The sequence below is a fragment of the Schistocerca serialis genome, chromosome 3, assembly GCF_023864345.2.
Source record: "Schistocerca serialis cubense isolate TAMUIC-IGC-003099 chromosome 3, iqSchSeri2.2, whole genome shotgun sequence".
In the NCBI taxonomy this organism is placed as follows: Eukaryota; Metazoa; Arthropoda; class Insecta; order Orthoptera; family Acrididae; genus Schistocerca; species Schistocerca serialis.
Genome location: NC_064640.1, coordinates 237383339 through 237403718, shown reverse-complemented (window position 1 = coordinate 237403718; position 20380 = coordinate 237383339). Strand labels below are relative to the sequence as shown.

At 43.8% G+C, this 20380-nt stretch overlaps 1 protein-coding gene across 1 annotated transcript in view; it reads left to right on the top strand.

The window, feature by feature from the left end:
- LOC126470772 (alkaline phosphatase-like) overlaps positions 1 to 20380 on the top strand; it is a 691314-nt gene that overhangs the window by 535514 nt on the left and 135420 nt on the right. The gene's annotated exons all lie outside the window — the stretch shown is intronic.

Below are 20380 nucleotides of genomic sequence, written 5' to 3'. Positions count from 1 at the left end.
TCTCTCACCAACTGAAAACGTCTGGTCAATGGTGGCCGAGCAACTGGCTCGTCACAATACGCCACTCACTACTCTTGATGAACTGTAGTATCGTGTTGAAGCTGCATGGGCAGCTGTACCTGTACACGCCATCCAAGCTCTGTTTGACAGAATGCCCAGGCGTATCAAGGCCGTTATAACGGCCAGAGGTTGTTGTTCTGGGTACTGTTTTCTCAGGATCTATGCAACCAAATTGAGTGAAAATGTAATCACATGTCAGTTCTAGTATAATATATTTGTCCAATGAATACCCGTTTATCATATGGATTTCTTCTTGGTGTAGCAATTTTAATGGCCAGTAGTGCATATCTAAATAAACATTTACAAACAACGTACAATTTATACGCTCCAGGCCACCTAATGGTGACTCTCATTCGAGGGGACGACAGTTCAAATCTGCGTTGGGCCATCCTGATTTAGGTTTTCCGTGATTTCCTTAAATCTCTTAAGGCAAATGCCGGATGGTTCCCCCGAAAGGTCCCGGCCACTTTCCTTTCCATCCTTCCATATTCCGAGCTTGTGCTGCGTCTCTAATGACCTCGTCGTCGGCGAGACATTAAACAATAATCTCCTCCTCGTCCTCTCCTCCTCCATCGAACGGTGTGTTGTGTACCACTGTCAATAAACCCCTCCCGCCTCTTTGCTGTGCCAATAGCGAATGGTTCGCAGGAAGAACGATTACTAATCCTCCGTGTGCGCTCGAAACACTTTAACTTTACCTTCATAGTTTTTTCGCGAGATATACGTGGGAAGGAGCAATATATTGACTGACTCTTCTAGAAATGTATAATGTAATACTTTTTTAAGCAAACTGCACTGCGATGCAGGACGCCTCTCTTGACACTGAAGATGGTCGAGCATCTCCGTGAACCTCTAGTGAAACGTGCTATTCTTCTGTCAATTTTCTCTATTTCCTCTATCAGTTCCATCTGGCACCGAACGCAGACGGACGAACAATAGCCAGGTATTGGTCGAACGATGGTTTTGTAAGTTAAATCTTTTGTAGATGGACTACACTTCCCGAGCATTCTTCCAATGAATCTTAATCTGGCACCTGCGTATCTGTGATTAGTTTTATGTGGTCTTTCCACTTCAAATCCCTCCGCACGCATGCTCCTAGATATTTTATAGATGAGATTGTTTCCACCGACTGTTCTGAAATCATGTAATTATACAATACTGTGGTCACCAGGAGAGATGCGACAGTTCATCCTCATGCTCACAAAACCAATCCTGCACGATACGAGCTGTATCATCAGGGGCTCTGTCGTCTTGGAACTCAGAACCACCATTGGGGAACGAAAATTGTACCATGGCATGCACGTGATCAGCTAAAATCTTCATATAATTCAAATGGCTCTGAGCACTATGGGACTTAACATCTGAGGTCATCAGTCCCCCAGACCTTAGAACTGGTGGTCTAGGGGTAGCGTCTTTGATTCATAATCAAAATGTCTTCGGTCCCAGGTTCGATCACCGCCACTGCCTAAATTTTGATAAATAATCAGCATTGGCGGCCGAGGACTTCCGGCATAAGAAGTCAGCCTCATTCTGCCAACGGCCTTGTCAAAGAGGGCGGAGGAGTGGATAGAGGTTCAGGGCATTCTCTTGTCCTAGGGGTGGGAAATTGCCCCTAAAGGCGGAAGAATCAGCTATGATCAACGACATGAGGATGCAGAAGGGAATGGAAACCACTGCATTAAAGACACGTAGCGCGTATCCACGGGACATGTGGCCTGTATTTGAAGAAGTGTCATGATGATCTCTCCATTGGCAAAAGATTCCGGAATAGTCACCCATTCGGATCTCCGGGAGGGGACTGCCAAGGGGGAGGCTACCATGAGAAAAAGATTGAATAATCAACGGAAGGATAACGTTCTACGAGTCGGGGCGTGAAATGTCAGAAGCTTGAACGTGGTAGGGAAACTAGAAAATCTGAAAAGGGAAATGCAAAGGCTCAATCTAGATATAGTAGGGGTCAGTGAAGTGAAGTGGAAGGAAGACAAGGATTTCTGGTCAGATGAGTATCGGGTAATATCAACAGCAGCAGAAAATGGTATAACAGGTGTAGGATTCGTTATGAATAGGAAGGTAGGACAGACGGTGTGTTACTGTGAACAGTTCAGTGACCGGGTTGTTCTAATCAGAATCGACAGCAGACCAACACCGACAGCGATAGTTCAGGTATACATGCCGACGTCGCAAGCTGAAGATGAACAGATAGAGAAAGTGTATGAGGATATTGAAAGGGTAATGCAGTATGTAAAGGGGGACGAAAATCTAATAGTCATGGGCGACTGGAATGCAGTTGTAGGGGAAGGAGTAGAAGAGAAGGTTACAGGAGAATATGGGCTTGGGACAAGGAATGAAAGAGGAGAAGGACTAATTGAGTTCTGTAACAAGTTTCAACTAGTAATAGCGAATACCCTGTTCAAGAATCACAAGAGGAGGAGGTATACTTGGAAAAGGCCGGGAGATACGGGAAGATTTCAATTAGATTACATCATGGTCAGAAAGAGATTCCGAAATCAGATACTGGATTGTAAGGCGTTCCCAGGAGCAGATATAGACTCAGATCACAATATAGTAGTGATGAAGAGTAGGCTGAAGTTCAAGACATTAGTCAGGAAGAATCAATACGCAAAGAAGTGGGATATGGAAGTACTAAGGAATGACGAGATACATTTGAAGTTCTCTAACGCTATAGATACAGCAATAAGGAATAGCGCAGTAGGCAGTACAGTTGAAGAGAAATGGACATCTCTAAAAAGGGCCATCACAGAAGTTGGGAAGGAAAACATAGGTACAAAGAAGGTAGCTGCGAAGAAACCATGGGTAACAGAAGAAATACTTCAGTTGATTGATGAAAGAAGGAAGTACAAACATGTTCCGGGAAAATCAGGAATACAGAAATACAAGTCGCTGAGGAATGAAATAAATAGGAAGTGCAGGGAAGCTAAGACGAAATGGCTGCAGGAAAAATGTGAAGACATCGTAAAAGATATGATTGTCGGAAGGACAGACTCAGCATACAGGAAAGTCAAATCAACCTTTGGTGACATTAAAAGCAACGGTGGTAACGTTAAGAGTGCAACGGGAATTCCACTGTTAAATGCAGAGGAGAGAGCAGATAGGTGGAAAGAATACATTGAAAGCCTCTATGAGGGTGAAGATTTGTCTGATGTGATAGAAGTAGAAACAGGAGTCGATTTAGAAGAGATAGGGGATCCAGTATTAGAATCGGAATTTAAAAGAGCTTTGGAGGACTTACGGTCAAATAAGGCAGAAGGGATAGATAACATTCCATCAGAATTTCAAAAATCATTGGGGGAAGTGGCAACAAAACGACTATTGACGTTGGTGTGTAGAATATATGAGTCTGGCGATATACCATCTGACTTTCGGAAAAGCATCATCCACACAATTCTGAAGACGGCAAGAGCTGACAAGTGCGAGAATTATCGCACAATCAGCTTAACAGCTCATGCATCGAAGCTGCTTACAGGAATAATATACAGAAGAATGGAAAAGAAAATTGACAATGCGCTAGGTGACGATCAGTTTGGCTTTAGGAAAAGTAAAGGGACGAGAGAGGCAATTCTGACGCTACGGCTAATAATGGAAGCAAGGCTAAAGAAAAATCAAGACACTTTCATAGGATTTGTCGACCTGGAAAAAGCGTTCGACAATATAAAATGGTGCAAGCTGTTCGAGATTCTGAAAAAAGTAGGGGTAAGCTATAGGGAGAGACGGGCCATATACAATACGTACGACAACCAAGAGGGAATAATAAGAGTGGACGATCAAGAACGAAGTGCTCGTATTAAGAAGGGTGTAAGACAAGGCTGTAGCCTTTCGCCCCTACTCTTCAATCTGTACATCGAGGAAGCAATGATGGAAATAAAAGAAAGGTTCAGGAGTGGAATTAAAATACAAGATGAAAGGATATCAATGATACGATTCGCTGATGACATTGCTATCCTGGGTGAAAGTGAAGAAGAATTAAATGATCTGCTGAACGGAATGAACAGTCTAATGTGTACATGGTATGGTTTGAGAGTAAATCGGAGAAAGACGAAGGTAATAGGAAGTAGTAGAAATGAGAACAGCGAGAAACTTAACATCAGGATTGATGGTCACGAAGTCAATGAAGCTAAGGAATTCTGCTACCTAGGCAGTAAAATAACCAATGACGGTCGGAGTAAGGAGGACATCAAAAGCAGACTCGCTATGGCAAAAAAGGCATTTCTGGCCAAGAGAAGTCTACTAATATCAAATACCGGCCTTAATTTGAGGAAGAAATTTCTGAGGATGTACGTCTGGAGTACAGCATTGTATGGTAGTGAAACATGGACTGTGGGAAAACCGGAACAGAAAAGAATCGAAGCATTTGAGATGTGGTGCTATAGACGAATGTTGAAAATTAGGTGGACTGATAAGGTAAGGAATGAGGAGGTTCTATGCAGAATCGGAGAGGAAAGGAATATGTGGAAAACAATGATAAGGAGAAGGGACAGGATGATAGGACATCTGCTAAGACATGAGGGAATGACTTCCATGGTACTAGAGAGAGCTGTAGAGGGCAAAAACTGTAGAGGAAGACAGAGATTGGAATACGTCAAGCAAATAATTGAGTTGCAAGTGCTACTCTGAGATGAAGAGGTTAGCACAGGAAAGGAATTCGTGGCGGGCCGCATCAAACCAGTCAGTAGACTGATGACCAAAAAAAAAAAAAAAAAAAAAAACCTAACTAATCTAAGGACATCACACACATCCATGCCCGAGGCAGAATTCGAACCTGCGACCGTAGCAGTCGCGCGGTCCCGGACTGAAGCGCCTATAACCTCTCGGCCACCGCGGCCGGCCTGTCATATAATTCCTGTCAGTAATGTGTCCTTGCACAGTAACCATGGGCCCCTTGGAATACCAAGATATGGCCGCCCAAATCGTCACCGAATCCCCGCTATGTTTCACTCCTTGGACGTAAACTCGGCAGGAAGTTGGAAACAGTGTGCAGCAAGCCTCATCCGATCAAACGACCGTTGCTCCATAGTCCAGGTTTTATGGCTTCGGCACCACGTTTTCCTATTACGGGCATTTGCATCACTGGCGATTGGTTTTGGAATTCCAGCTCACCCTGAAATTCGCTGCTCATGGAGCTCCGTTTGCGCTGTTTTGGTGCTGACATGGTTTGCGAGAGCAACATTCAGTTCTGCAGTGACTTCTGCAACTGTAGTCTTCTTATCTTTTTTCCACAATCCTCACCAATATCCATCTGCCACGATGATCAACACACACTTAGACTTGTAACTTAAGGGATATTTTTTTCCGCTCTCCTTATTGGGGTATAAACCTTCGGCTACCAGGGTTACGGAAGCACCAACCTTACGAGCACCAACAATTTGCCGACGTTCGACTACACTGAGCTCCGGCATAACGCATTCGCAACAAGAGGAGAACATCGTTCTGGCGACGACGAACACTTGCAACGCGTTGAGGATATTGCAAAGGTGCCTTTCGTGGTCAGATACAACAGTGCAAACTAAAGGCTTGGCTAGCATCTGCATTTCTCGCTGTGTTTCTATAGTGTTGTTCACACTCTGTATATGTATTAAGACAATCAATTAATGGTCCCGTAACACCCTCGCGGGGTACGCCCGAAGCTACTTTTACGTCTGAAGATTTGTCTCGGATGAGAATGACATGCTGTGTTCTGTTTGCTAGAAACTGTTCAATACTATCACAGTGATGGTCTGAAATCTGTACTGTCTTTACTGGGTAGCTGTGCGGAACAATATCGAAAGCCTCCTGAAATTAAAGGAACACGGTAAACACCTGGGCGCCGGTATCAAGTGCCTTATGGGTTTCTTTATTGTGGGACCTCAAGCATATACTATGTCATAGTAGGACATAATGCAGAGAATTGGAAAACAGTATGCTGCTAGATATTTTATTTTGGTATATAAGCTTATTTCGGCTTCCCTTCATCTGTACATACCCTGACGTTGTAGATGCAGAAGTCAATTTTTTATAAACCATTATTGCTGTCTGTAGTTGTTGGTTGTAACATTACTTTTAGCAACGTATTACGTCTTCAACAATTTGCTATTGTACGTATATTACAATGCATTTTTTACTATCTGAGAGTTGTAGAAATTCGAGGTTGATAGCTAGTTGTTTACTCAAAGATACATTGAAGAGGCAAAGAATCTGCCACACCTGCCTACATCGTGTAGGTACCGCGCGAGCATGCAGAAGGACCACAACACGACGTAGCATCGACTCGACTAATGTCTGAAGTTGTGTTGGAGGGAACTGACACCATGAATCCTGCAGGGCTGTCCATAAATCCGTAAGAGTACGAGCGGGTGGAAATGTCTTCTGAACAGCACGCTGCAAGGCATCCCAGATATGCTCGATAATGGTCATGTCTGGGGAGTTCGGTGGCCAGCGGAAGTGTTTAAACTCAGAAGAGTGTTCCTGGAGCCACTCTGTAGCAATTCTGGACAAGTGGAGTGTCGCATTGTCCTGCTGGAATTGCCCAAGTCCGTCGGAATGCACAATGGACATGAATGGATGCAGGTGATTAAGACAGGTTGCTTACGTGCTTGTCACCTGTCAGCGTCGGATCTAGACGTATCAGGGATCCCATATCACTCCAGCTGCACACACCGCGCCCGCCGGAGTGGCGGAGCGGTTCTAGGCGCTACAGTCTGGAACCGCGCGACCGCTACGGTCGCAAGTTCGACTCCTGCCTCGGGCATGGATGTGAGTGATGTCCTTAGGTTAGTTAGGTTAAAGTAGTTCTAAGTTCTAGGGGACTGATGACCTCAGAAGTTAAGTCCCATAGTGCTCAGAGCCATTTTTTGCACACACCCCACACCATTAAAGAGGCTCCACCAGCTTGAACAGTCCCCTCTTGACATGCAGGGTCCATGGATTCATGAGGTTGTCTCCACACCGGTACACGTCCATCCTTACAATTTGAAACGAGACTCGGCCGACTAGGCAACATGTTTCAAAATGGCTCTGAGCACTATGCGACGTAACTTCTGAAGTCATCAGTCGCCTAGAACTTAGAACTAATTAAACCTATCTAACCTAAGGACATCACACACATCCCTGCCCGAGGCAGTATTCGAACCTGCGACCGTAGCGGTCGCTCGGCTCCAGACTGTAGCGCCTAGAATCGCACGGCAACTCCGGCCGGCCAACATGTTACCAGACATCAACAGTCCAATGTCGGTGTTAACGGGCTCAGGCGCTGCGTAAGGCTTTGTAACGTGTAGTCATCACTCCGAAAGCTAACATTTGTTAATGGTCCAGCATTGATATCTGCAGCAATTTGCGGAAGGGTTGCATTTCTGTCACGTTGAACGATTCTCTTCGTTGGTCCCGTTCTTGCAGGATCTTTTTCCGGCCGCAGCGATGTCGGGGATTTGATGTTTTACCGTGTTCCTGGTATTCACGGTACATTCGTGAAATGGTCGTACAGAAAAATCTCGACTTTATCGCTACCTCGGAAATCCTGTGTCCCATCGGTCGTGCGCCGACTACAACACGACGTTGAAACTCACTTAAATTTTGATAACCTGCCATAGTGGCAGCAGTAACCGATCTAACATCTGCGCCAGGTACTTGATGTCTTATATAGGCGTTGCCGACCGCAGCGCCGTACTCTGCCTGTTTACATATCTCCGTATTTGAATACGCATGCCTACACCAGTTTTTTGGCCCTTCAGTGTATTTGTCTTTGTGTAAATACATACATACTTCCTTAAGGCGAGATCTAATGCAGAGCGCTTACAAGAAAAAGTGGTTTGTTGCGTCGTGCAATTCCTAGCTAGTTTAAATATTTTGTTGTGGCTACGTGTATCATGAGTGTATTCCATAACTTATTTTCCGTCAAATATTTTAATGAAACATCAGAAGTAGATGTACCTGCCCATGTTATAGCAAAATAGCTCTAGGTTCGTTCGCTTATGCGAAGGACTAGATGAAACGTTTGATCCTTCAAGGCGTGAGCGTGCCTTTGCGGCCTGTGCCTGTACTAGCCGCAGCTGGCGAGCTACGGGCCAGCCAAGCTGGAAGGCTGACGGGCTGGCCGGCCGGCTACAGCTCTGTGCCGAGGCGAGACAGAAGCGAGTGAGCCGGTAGTTGTGGGTCAACAGGCCCCCAGAGCGGGATGGGTCAGCACGGCCGCAGCGCACGGCTCTGCCTCTGCCGCCCCTTTTGACATAAATATGTTTACTTCCTCTCCTGGCAAGCGGAAATACACATGCGGTCGTCTGTTGCAATGGCTCACTGGGAGAGATCAGATCGAGATAAGAGTTGTCGCTCCTATTGAAGAAGTTGGATGTTCCATCAGAGAAGCTGGCAGAAGGTTTGGCGTACCACATAGCACTGCAACGAGATGGTGGAGTAACTATTGTTATGTGTGAATTCCTAAGGGACCAAACTGCTGTGATCATCGGTCCCTAGACTTACACACTACTTAAACTGACTTATGCTAAGAACAACACATGCCCGAGGGAGGACTCGAACCTCCGGCGGGAGGGGCCGCGCAAGCCGTCACATGAAGCCTCAAACGGCGCGGCCACTCCGCGCGGTTGGTGGAATAACGACCTTGAAAGAAGCACTATCAATAGAGCTCCTGGCTCAGGCAGGAAGAGAGAGTTCACAGCAGGAGGTCAGGCAGCTAGTGTCTACGAGCAAAGAAAATCCCTTTCTGAATGCGAAGGAGTTGCGGTAGAAGACCAACTTCCCCGGCTCCAGTGACACAATTTTCCAAAGGTTGAGGGACGCTGAACTGCACTCACGACGACCCTCTGTGAAATAAGAGCTCAGCGAAGACAATGTTCTATACCGGCTGGCATTTTCGGAGCTTCATCTGAGTGAGTCTCGGAAAAACGTCATTTTCACTGATGAGAAGGTGTTTCCCACCAGTAACGACGCTTCAATAGTCGTGTACAGGCCGCAAGGGACTCGCGATCGACGCGATTATGTAGCCACGACGAGAAAAAGTGAGCGGCTATCTGTTTCCCGCTGGGGATGGATTTCTGCGAGAGGAGTAGGAATTCTTCACAGGATAGGAGGAACTCTCGACAGCGAGCAATACGGCCACGTATTGGAAAATGTGATGCTTCCGTCAGTGCGAATGCTGTACACAGAAGGAGACTTCACATTGCAAACGGACCCTTCTCCCGTCTACAAGTCTGCAAGTCTGTATTCGTTCAGCAGCAGCTCTCTACGATTGCCTTCAACGTCATGGACTGACCGCCACGGGCTGCTGATGTGAAACCTATGGAAAACATGTAAGCAGAGGTCGCCTGAACGCTAACATGGAAGTGGCCAACCAACTACAACTGACGCTCTTTGGGACTGTGTTCTTGAAGCCTGGGAGGAAGTTGCTTCTTCAGGCTGTTACGTACGACCGCGTATAGATTCTATGCCAAGATGCATGATAAAAGTACAAAATAACAGGGAATTCTAGATAAAATATTTGAGTCCTTCACACGTTTTGTTATGTCGTCTTTTTCTTCATTTTTCTTCATTGAGAGCCAGTGGAAAGTCACGTGGCGACAGATAAAGTTTTAGTTGTTTTCCTTTGGTTTGCCTTTTTAACCGAAGTGAGTTTCTTTTTGAATATACAGTTTGTTAAATATTCTGTTTTTGTTTCATTTATAGCCTGTCAAGACACTCACATAGTAAGCAGTTTAGATGGACGCTTTAAAAGTATTTTGTGTGATTTCAAATACATCTCTCTTGCCCTCCATCCATTAATACACCCTCCGCCATCGAAAAATTGTGCAAACGATGTCGTCTTACATTTATTCATCCTTAATTTCTCCTCCAGTCTCTCTCTCACTCTCTCTCTTGCCTCTCTTACCTCAGTTGTCCTTCTACTCCATTCCCCCAAAACGTTACAAACAAAACTAGCGATTTATGTTGAAACTACAAGTTCTTGTTTAAATTATGCTTTCTTTACTGTCCTCTACCATTCCTCTCAAAATCTATGAAACCATATTCTTTTATGTCCCCTTTGCTATAATCTGTTCTCCGTTTTTAAACCGTTCTGCCCTAAGATAAAACGAACTGTGATATACGTCTAAGTAAGGAATACTTTGCAAGCTTTTCACTCTTTTATTTTGCACTTCTGTACTCCTGTCCATTTCTAGATCCCTCCCCCCTTCCTGCTACTCCTCCCTTGACATTTTCATCCACATCTACATGAATGCTCTGCAGTTCACAATTAAGAGGTTGGCAGGGGTTCTTTGAAGCACTGTCACATTGTTTCTCTACCGTTCCATTCTCAGAAAGCGCGTGGTAATAATGAGCAACTAAATATTACCGTACGAGCACTGATGTCTCTTATCACAATGGTCATGTCTCTCCTATATATGTCGGGGTAAACAAAATATCCTGGCATTCAGCGGAGGAGGTTGACGAATGGAATTTAGTGGAAACACCTCACCGCAGTGTAGAAAGCCTACGATTCAATGATTTCCACCCTAGCTCGTTCATCACATCCGCCACACAATCTCTCCTATTTCGTGATAATACAAAACGAACTGCCCTTCTTTGATCTTTTTCGATGTCTTCCGTCTGTCCTACCTCGTAGGAATCCCATACCACGCAGGAATACTCACTAAGATAACGGACAATTGTCACTTTATTAGATTTTTTGTCAGTGCGACAGAATGTCAATCCTAAAAACCCCGGTTCTATTCCCGGCTGGGTTGGGGATTTTCTCCGCTCATGGACTGGTTCTTGTGTTGTCCTAATCATCATCATTTCATCCCCCTCGACGCGCAAGTCCCCGAAGTGGCGTCAAATCGAAGGACTTACACACGGCGAACGGTCTACCCGACGGGAGGCCGTAGTCCCACAATATTTACATTTTATTTCATTTGTTACATCTTCTACGTATTCTTCAAATAAAACACGGTCTTTGGGTTTCCTTCTCCACAATACTTTCCATATGACGGTTCCAATTTAAGTTATTTGTGATCGTAGCTCCTAGATATTTAGTTCAATCGACAACCTTTAATTGTGACTGATTTAGCGTGTAAGAGAACTTTAACGGAATTGTTGTGGTATTCATGTGGAGAACCTCACACATTTTATTGTTAGAGTCAATTGTACGTTTTTCACCGCGAATATAAATTTTTAAGATTATTTTACGATTCGCTTTGATCTTCTGAGGAGTTTACTAGATGGCATCATTACCTACTATAAATCTAAGAGAAATGTTCTGACTGTCTGCTAAATAGTTTATATATATTAGAAATAGCAGAAGGCCTAGATCACTTTACTTGCGGAATCACTCTCATCATGTCCGTTTCATTAGGTGACATCCCGTCACTTACTGCGGACTGTGCCCTTTCAGACAGGAAATCGGGAATCCATTCGCATAACTGAGACGATAGTCCACAGGAAAGCAATATGGTTGGACGTCGGTTATAAAGAATGATATCAAAAGCCTTTTTGGAACTCTATAAATATAGAATCAATGTGAGATCCCATGTACGAAGTATGTCGTTCGAATAAAGTGCCAGTTGTGTCTCACAAGTGTGGTGATTTCCAAACCCGTGCTGGTTTGATGTCAACAGATAATATATTTCGGAGCATTTCACAACGTTGAAACAAAATATTTCTTCACAGCTCCTGCTACATGTCGATTTCAATTAATTGGATCTTTTTTTATGTATAGCGGTGGTCTGTGCAACTTTCTATTCTTCTCCCTCACCGTAAATACTAGAATACTCCTTATGACGTCGTAGGAAAAGTAATTAAGCCGATGCATCGATAATGCACAATCTGCGCTCCTCAATCGTTAGCCCACTTAAGGAAAACATTGCCCGTAGAAACATAATCGCCCTGATACGACTATGATAGGGTCATGACAACATAGTGGAACATGTCTGGTGACGCTGTGATAGTTTGTTACTTCCTGGAATGACAAAGGATTACCTTGCAAGATTCACTTGATATATTCGTGGTATACCAATAAAAGATTCTGAATGAAGTCCACTTTGGTGTGTCATCGACTTATCAGATACGAGGGTTGGAACTTTAATAGTGGCAACTATTTATTTACAGCTCGTACATTCACTTCAGAACTGCTACAAATTCGTCGGGCAATAGACCGCACCGCTCGAACTGTCAATACAATTGGCACTGCTAAGAGTATCCTACGTCTTCCACATCGCTGGCAGCGGGTTATACACAATGCTGGTGACTACTTTGGAGGTCAGCAAAACTTTGAAACACGTATCTGTTTTGTACGAGCTGTAAATAAATAGTTGCCACTATTAAAGTTCCAGCCCTCGTATATGTTTACAGACACAGGAGATTACTTTCACGCAGCAATTGCAACTAATCTCACTGTCTGAACTGCGAAGTATTTGTATCAGCCATCACAATAGCAATGAGGAGGTGATGAACGTTGCAGTTGGTCGCTTTCATCATGAAAATATCGACACACTGCAAAGAGTAAGAGGCAGTAGCTCTCAGTTCCAAACTTGCCCGAGAGTAACATTTTACATACCCTGTAACAGAACTACAAACAGCTCTAACAGACTCAGATCAACTTCTTTAGACATTTTGCCATCGTAAGACGTCTCGCTACGTTCAGTAACCTGTAGGTCTAGAGGTAAGAAACACTGCGGAACTGCTTCTGAAAATACACAAATCTGTTAATGAAATCGTACTCTGTTAACGGTGTTCCATTCAGCAGCTACTCTCGCAACCATATTTAGCGGCATTGTCGTACTTACGTCTTATTCCGGTAAAGCTACATGTGTATGACAAGAGACTTCACGTTGAATTAAGACAGCCATTCGTTGTATGGTATTTCGACGAGACACCAGTTGTACTAGCGTAGTACATATGAATAGCGTTTCCCGTTAGGTTATTGACCAAAATAGACTCAAATATGAGAGAAATTTCCAACAATATATTCCACCTCATTATCGAAAACTCTCTGATGATGCGCAGGAAGTTTTTCCATCCCACGCATGTAGCGACTTGCTTATTCTGAGATACGGCACTTTTGAAACGCAATTGCCAAAAAAAGCAAACAAGAACAAACAAACAAAAAAGCAACTAACTTCCTTGATGGCTGATGGATAAGGGCCGAGAAAGGTAAACACATGAGGGTGCCACATTACAAGAAGCGCGGGAGGCGTGTTTGCCAACCAAGCTCCTTGGTGCTGTCTTCCAGGTCGCATTTGATGCTCTGCAAGGCATCTCATTTGTTGGCAACAAATTTCAACTGCGAAGGACACATCCCTGTGAATTAGGTCGAAACACAAAGTACCTTCATTGTGCCACCAGATTTACAACGATAACACTAAATTTTGTTGACGTATATAGGCCATCGTTTGAGATAATTTTGGTACGGCTTATCCACTACTTTCTCCTTATAAAATTACCGTACGTTACTTCTAATCACCATCAGGCTGTACTGATTTAGGTTTACGGTGCCTTCCTTAACTCTATTACGGCAAGTGCCTCCATCAATCCTTTTAAAGGACAGAGACAACTTCCTTCCCATCCTTCCCAGTTCGAGATTCTACTTTGCGTCTAATCTCGTTGTCGATGAGACTTTGTACCGTAATCCATCTTCCTTCTTTTTAACCTCGATATAAGTCCTGAAGGCAAGTGTCGCAAAAAGGTTAATTGGTCGTCACAGCTGCCAGTCATCGGATACACTGTCAGTGACCACGGTAGTAAATCGTAAACACCTCCTTCATCAACGCCTGTTTGTCTTCCTAAATGCGGTGATTAATTTATCTCGAAACGATCGTTCTTGAAACGATACAACTTGATTTTCTCGACAACACTCACTCCATACACAAACGGAACACAACGGCACAAATGTTAGATTTTACTCAGTTTTAGACTCCGTTTTTTACTGCATAAACGACACTCCCCATAACGTCAAAAATAAGAAATATTCAAACTGTCATAGCACCAGCTACACTACAAACATGAACAAAATAAGACCGTAGTTGAATACGCTTCTAGAAACATGAGATACAAAATCGCCCAGTAGCATACTGAACCATAGTATCATTTCATATCCAACATCCCAGAATGTTATACTTGCTAATTCGAGCGCAGAGAAGTCCGCTGGAGACCATAGGCTCTACGCCCGATGCTACGCGATCACGTGGGCGGACGCCGGTCTGTATCAAGCGACCGGTGGCTGATGACACTGAAACTGGTATTATCACCACAGACACCCACGAGCCCTTCACAAACATGTTTCTGCAAGATTTTTCTATTACTGGCTGATTGTAAAGTGAACGAAACTGTCTCTGGCATTCTGTCAGACTGATGCTCTTAGGAGACACATGGAATGCGGCTTTAAAAAAAAGAAAGGAAAAGGATGGGTTTTATACCACTGGTTTGCATTCGTACTACATGACGTTGACTACTAGACCACGAATAGGTTATTCACAACAACGGCTCAAGTGGAAGTCAACACTTCTCGTGACGTTTGCTGCGTACCCCATTATGACATAAACATGATGCTAAGACACGTGATATTGGGTGGTTGGTTGCACAGAGTCTAGCTTGTAATGGCAAAGGTGTGGGTTCGATTCTCGCTGGGCGTACCAGTTTTTAACAGCCACAAACATAAGTTCTTCACCTCCAGTAACTCTAAATAAAGAACGCAGGACTGTGCCATGGTTCCAAATCAACCTTAAGCATGTCCATTCGCTAGTGACTGGAAAAGAGTTGGATTAGTTTTGGCAGACAGAGGTGGAAGTCGCTACTAACAGAAACGCTGTCTATAATAAGGTTTCTTACAGTATCAGTGTTATTTCGGTTCACAAACCAATCAGTCTGCTGCCCGTGGTCTAGTGGCCAGTGTTGGTGCCTCTGGATCACGGGGTCCCGGGTTCGATTCCCGGCCGGATTGAGGATTTTCTCTGCCCGGAGACTGGGTGTTTGTGTTGCCCTCATCATTTCATCATCATCATTCATGACAGTGGCAAGATTGGACTGCATAAAAATTGGACTATGTAAAAATTGGGACTTCGTACGGGCGCTGATAACCGCGCAGTTGAGCGCCCCACAAACGAAACATCATCATCAAACAAAACAATCATCATGTAAGGTCATAGGACCTTCATTTTTTATTTTAAGTGAGCTTGAGATTTTGAAAATATTGGCGCTGGACTGGGATTCGAGCTCCGATTCCAATTTTTCTCTGAATTTGAACCCTTCGATACTGTCTAATCATTTCGTTGTTTCCTCGCGATGCCAAACTTCTCTATGTCTCTACGAGTGGCGCGATCCTAACTACTGGACAAAGAGAATTTGATAGTTGACATCTCTTCGTATGGGGTCAACAACGACGATATGCCTGGGGTTAGAGTCCCAGGCAGCACAGAACTATTTGTCTCGTTACCTCCAGCCGAACACGTACACATCTCGCTACTGGTGAAGAAACAATACATATTTCATGTTTATTCATAGCTACCAGACAACAGCTAAAGGTGCCGGGTTCGAATCCCTTCAGGCAAAACTGATTTGTATCGTTGTTTCTGGTTCCAGTATCACGCTCTTGGTGAACATATTATACATCTGACATCTGATTGTGCTTAGTTAACAATTCATATAGATTCTACTCCCCATCCATCACCACAATTTTACTCCGTGGTGTTTCACACTTATGCATTGGACCTTATCACATGCCTTTCATGGTTACTTCTCAAGACCACTATAAGCTTCATGGGGTTCCCAGTGCAACGCTAAACGTATCGTCATTTATTTCTGGCATTGTAAACTGACACTGGTGAACACTTCGGTATTTTGCGTCTCTTTATGCCTAATCGACACTCGATCACACACTCGAGCTTTGTTCGGTTAGCAGTGGGTTCAGGTTCGGATCACCAACAACAACCCGTCATGTCATTTAAGGAGTGTGATAAAACTTCTGAAGTGTTACTTATTGTAATGAGGTTTAACTTACAAAAATTAAGGACTGTCTCATCTCTATGACGTGTTTTATAATATCTTTTGTATGGCAGTATTAGTTTACATCTGGACTGACTGCCATAAACAGCAGTGTTCTCTAATAGTCTCTTGTGGTACACTTTTTGTATAGTCAAACGATTGTAGTGCAGATGGTTTAGAGGAACTGCGATACAGCTGCGGCCTGCACATTGTACACTACTGGCCATTAAAATTACTACACCAAGAAGAAATGCAGATGATAAACGGGTATTCATTGGACAAATATATTATACTAGAACTGGCATGTGATTACGTTTTCACGCAATTTGGGTGCATAGATCCTGAGAAATCAGTACCCAGAACAACCACCTCTGGCCGTAATAACGGCCTTGACACGCCTGGGCATTGAGTCAAACAGAGCTTGGATGGCGTGTACAGGTACAGCTGCCTATGCAGCTTCAACACGAGACCACAGTTCATCAAGAGTAGTGACTGGCGTATTGTGACGAGCCAGTTGCTCGGCCACCATTGACCAGACGTTTTCAATTGGTGAGAGATCTGGAGAATGTGCTGGGCAGGGCAGCAGCCGAACATTTTCTGTATCCAGAAAGGCCCGTACAGGACCTTCAACATGCGGTCGTGGATTATCCTGCTGAAATGTAGGGTTTCGCAGGGATCGAATGAAAGGTAGAGCCACCGGTCGTAACACATCTGAAATGTAACGTCCACTGTTCAAAGTGCCGTCAGTGCGAACAAGAGGTTACCGAGACATGTAACCAATGGCACCCCGTACCATCACGCCGGGTGATACTCCGACGAGTACACGCTTCCAATGTGCGTTCACCGCGATGTCGCCAAACACGGATGCTGTAACCTCCCCCTCACTTATCGACCTTAATGACAGCGAAAAATTAAACCGCGTGCACCAAATGGAAATTTGGTAAAAGCAATCGTCACCGAAGTTAATTTGTCGGTAAAGAGGGAGGAAAGGGTTACATCTAAATGAAAGGAAAAATGCAAATGAAATTTGTGGAAATTAATTTTGAGAAAAGGGTAAAATTAATAAAGAAAGTAAATATGTGGTCGTTACGTTAACAATTAACTGGCGTTAATTGAATATTTGACATTTGGGGAAAATTATGGTCGCCAGTCCTATGGACAACTACTATAATAACTGAAAAAGAAAGGTTATTGCACATATAATGAGCACTAAAAGCGTGGCAACTGAAGGTTGACACGTATTGTGTGAAAACTGAATGTTTTGTCAGAAGTAATAACTTTAGCCACACTCTGACTTAATTTAGCAAAAGAATTAATAGAACCGGAAAACTGAAAGTTAATTTAGTGACTGAAACTAATAGTGAACTTTGTTTCTGAAGCACTACGAAATTCAATAAAATAAGGTTAGTCTTAGGCTACCTCAACAATCATTTCAAAAGCTACTTGAATCTACGCAATTTAGAAATAAGAGATTTAACTTTGAACTTGAATAAATGATTCTGAAAAATTAACAATAGTAAAATTTAGTACGTACCAAGCTAAGCTGCAGTCACAGGTAAGCTAAAATATGGTAACAAAACTCGCATTCTTAATTTCTGCTTGTGTAATCTAAATATTGTAGCCAGCTATGAATACTTTACCTGAACTTTGAAACTAAAGCAGTGAAATGGAATGATATTACTTTAATGCTGGCGTATGAATTTCATCGACACTCGGGTTCATTCCAGAAAAGGAAGGAACCCTGCTTGGTTATGCAATTGGGACAATGAGCAACAAAGGTTCATGTTAAGTTGCTGTATTTTTTTATGCAACAGTTTGAAAAGCTGAGGTCTGCCATACAGTTCTAAAACTTTACGTGCTTTTAGTCTTCCTTGTTGGCTGATTGAAGGGTTGCAGTCGTCGATCGGGGAGGTGGCGACAGTCACTCACTGTCGGCCGTCGCTGTTGCAGAAGCTGGATGTTGGCGCCTTCTTCTCGACACTGTCACCAGGCGAAACGGGCTCTTGATGTGCGCCAGCTAATGCTTCCCGTCCGCGACATCGTGTTAGAAAGTATCATAGCAAGACGAGCGCAATTACATGCTGCTAAACCCCGAAAGCTCAACTCGCTGGAGCGTCGCACAACACACCTCCTCCACCGCCCTCCCTCCAGCCAGACTCTCTCTGCACTACCAAAGATCCTAAACACTTTGGTTCTCCACACGACCTATCGATGTAATCGTTCGATAGCATAGTTTTCCCTTGGTAAGACCCAGCGTAAAAATACAAATAGTTTTTACAAAACAAAACAATTATACATCGACATATATTTTATATATATATATATATATATATATATATATATATTATAACAATTACAATATATAAAGACACAGAAATGTCATATCTTCAGGTAACATAATAAGGACAAAAAATTTATAGTACAACAGATGGAAATAGGAGGATATACATTTCCGGCGTTACAATGCGACCATCATGATGCTGTAAACGGAACCTGGATTCATCTGAAAAATTAGGTTTTGCCATTCGTGCACCCAGGTACGTCGTTGAGTACACCATCGCAGGCGCTCCTGTCTGTGATGCAGCGTCAAGGGTAACCGCAGCCATGGTTACCGAGCTGATAGTCCATGCTGCTGCAAACGTCGTCGAACTGATCGTGCAGATGGTTGTTGTCATGGAAACGTCCTCATCTGTTGACTCAGGGATCGAGACGTGGCTGCACGACCCGTTACAGACATGCGGATAAGATGCCTGTCATCTCGACTGATAGTGATACGAGGCCGTATTACCCTCCTGAACCCACCGATTCCGTATTCTGCTAACAGTCACTGGGTCTCGACCAACGCGAGCAGCAGTGTCGCGATACGATAAACTGCAATCGCGATAGGCTACAATCCGCCATTTATCAAAGTCGGAAACCTGATGGTACGCATTTCTCCTCCTTACACGACGCATCACAACAACGTATCACCAGGCAACGTCGATTAACTGTTGTTTGTGTATGAGAAATCGGTTGGAAACTTTCCTCATGTCAGTACGTTGTACGTGTCGCTACCGGCGCCAACCTTGTGTGAATGTTCTGAAAAGCTAATCATTTGCATATCACAGCATCTTCCAGTCGGCTTAATTTCGCGTCTGTAGCATGTCATCTTCGTGGTGTAGCAATTTTAATGGCCAGTAGTGCATTTAAGGTTGGCCCGCTTTTTGTGCTGTCGAGTGTACATGCAAAGAGATAATATTATACTACATATAGTTCAGGAGATAAGACGTCATAAAATCTGAGCTATGTGAATATGAAACTGTAGGTCGAAATTCGCCAGAAATGCAAGTGAAATACATGTACAAATACATGTGAAATAGCTTTGGGATGAGTTAGAACGTGGACTTCATTCCATACCCCCACCACCCCCAACAGCCGGCTGTTGTGGCCGAGCGGTTCTAGGCGCTTCAGTCTGGAACCGCGGGACCGCTACGGTCGCGGGTTCGAATCCTGCCTCGGGCATGGATGTGTGTGATGTCCTCTGGTTAGTTAGGTGTAAGTAGTTCTAAGTTCTTGGGGACTGATGACCTCAGTTGTTAAGACCCATAGTGCTCAGAGCCATTTGAACTATTTGAACGTGTGAAATACTTTAAATACAAGTTAAATATATTTGACTTGTGCAAAGGTGGGCAAAGCTATAGATAAATTTCTCACCTGAAATCCCAGGAACGATTTCGACAAAATTTGGTATACCTTTTAGTTACAATGGGAATGAATACTGGATAATAAGAACCGCAAGCTTCTTGTTGGGGTGGGGATCATAATGTCAGGATAGATGGGGGAATAAGGTGATGGATAGAGAGGGAAAGGAGGAGATGGACACAGTCATGGGGGAGGAGGTGATGGACAGAGGGGGAAGTAGGGGATGGACAGAGAGGGAGGAGGAAGAAATGGACAGTGAGAGGGAAACAGGAGGGACTGGAGAGAGGCAGGGAGCAGGAGGAGATGGGTAGAGTGTTGGGTGCAGGAGATGAACAGATAGAGGGGGTGGAGAAGATGGACAGAGAGGTGGGAAGGAGGAGGTAGACAAATAAGGAGATGAACTAATAGAAGATTGGAGTAAATACATACCCAGGATTTTTTTTCATAAATAACTGTTTAACCGCGAGTATCACCACAGGGAGCAGCTAGTACCTCAAAATTTCCACATATTTGTAGCGTTATTTCGATCTGATGTGATCATTTTCGAGTCCCTGGGGCAACATTTACCCTAAATGGACGTAGTCTTTGACAATAATATTGTGTGCAATTCCATACATAGACTCTTACATTAGTGTGTAATACACTCCATAGCCGTTTTATGAGAATCTATGGAGGCAAGCAAATATGG